Raw genomic sequence first — 1,449 nt, forward strand, 5'->3', positions numbered from 1 at the left:
ATAAAATGTATAAAAACACAAACTTAAGATATGAAACTTAAAGTTGTTGCCCTCTGGTGGACAGACTATGCAACACCAACACTCATAACATGGTTGGCAGTCCGTTTCTATTTCATTTTTTTTTTTTAATATTAATTTATCAGAATTATTTATGTCATTATAAATGATTCGGATGAATGACTATTAAAAAAATTAATTAAAAAAATATTATTTTTTTATCGTCCATTATAACTGCCGATATAAGTAGTTCTGGAAATGCCAAATGTTTAATATCGGTTGGGCTCTATTCTAAAAAAATATTTTATTCCACTACAGTATGTTTATTTGAAAACCGCAGTTTCTAGTTAGTTTGCATATGAATATTTAACATACAGTCCAAAACTTACTGAATATTAAACACAAGTGTATAAAGGAATTGAAAGCTCCACCTCAATCCCCTGCAAGATTAAAATGCTACTTACATATTAATGCATCAGTAAACCAATGATCACCCATCATTAGCTATGTAGTATAACACAGGGATGCATGATCAGTACTTTAACTTGAAGTGAATTTAGCTGATAATTTCCATGTACTTTTGCATTTTGAATCCAGAAGTTTACTTCAGTATTTTTTGCATTGGAGTTTTGCTGCTTTTACTTCCCCAACTGCCAGAGAGTTAAGCTAATACTGGATCAAATAAAAGTCTATAAATACATTTCAAAGCAAATGGAATCCGACTTTCTAAAACTGTGAAAAAAGAAATCCAAATTCTGAATGCCGTAGATGGAATTAAACCAATTGCCCAAATTATATCAAGTGAGTTTTTTGGCTCTAAAAGCGGGGCCAATCGTCTGTGTGTGTGTGACTGTAGTGTCACTCACAGTGTGGGAACTTTGTGTTTCAGACACTTTTCTGCTCTGAGTCAGAACTCAGATGTTCACAAAAGCTTTGTGTGACATCGCAGTTTCATTCAGACATTTTAATCATTTCTTTCTACAACTACAAATCCTTTCCACACATTCACAAACATGAATTGCTCAAGCATTTCCACGTGTTTACAATAGGTGACATACCCCCAGCTTTGAAATGATATCGGCACATTACTCCACAAGATCACAATCTTATTGACCCTTATTTAACACTCTGAGGTCGGATGGCATTTTCACTGAACTTCTTAAATTGACCTTTTGCATTTAACTGATCCCCAAGTGTCTCATGCCAAAATGTTCAGAACAAACTCAGCTTTCCGGGGAGTGACGCCCAAATTTGTTCTAGCATAATGTGTAAAGAGAGAAGTTGGCGCCAAAGCTGAAACGTCAATGTTTGCTTTTTGAAAGTCGTCAAATCTCTTTTGAAAACAAACCTTAAATGTGCACTGTGAGTTCCGGCATGGTTTCAGCGCAATTTCATTTTTGTCTCAAATCATAGGCATCTTTGCTTGATCTGCTAGCTGCCAGCCCCCCCCCC

General features: G+C 35.3%; 1 protein-coding gene across 3 annotated transcripts in view; it reads right to left on the reverse strand.

Annotated features, from left to right (window-relative positions):
* LOC116695588 (capping protein, Arp2/3 and myosin-I linker protein 3) overlaps positions 1 to 1,449 on the reverse strand; it is a 43,263-nt gene that overhangs the window by 22,173 nt on the left and 19,641 nt on the right. The gene's annotated exons all lie outside the window — the stretch shown is intronic.

The sequence above is a fragment of the Etheostoma spectabile genome, chromosome 9 (genome assembly GCF_008692095.1).
Source record: "Etheostoma spectabile isolate EspeVRDwgs_2016 chromosome 9, UIUC_Espe_1.0, whole genome shotgun sequence".
Taxonomy (NCBI): domain Eukaryota; kingdom Metazoa; phylum Chordata; class Actinopteri; order Perciformes; family Percidae; genus Etheostoma; species Etheostoma spectabile.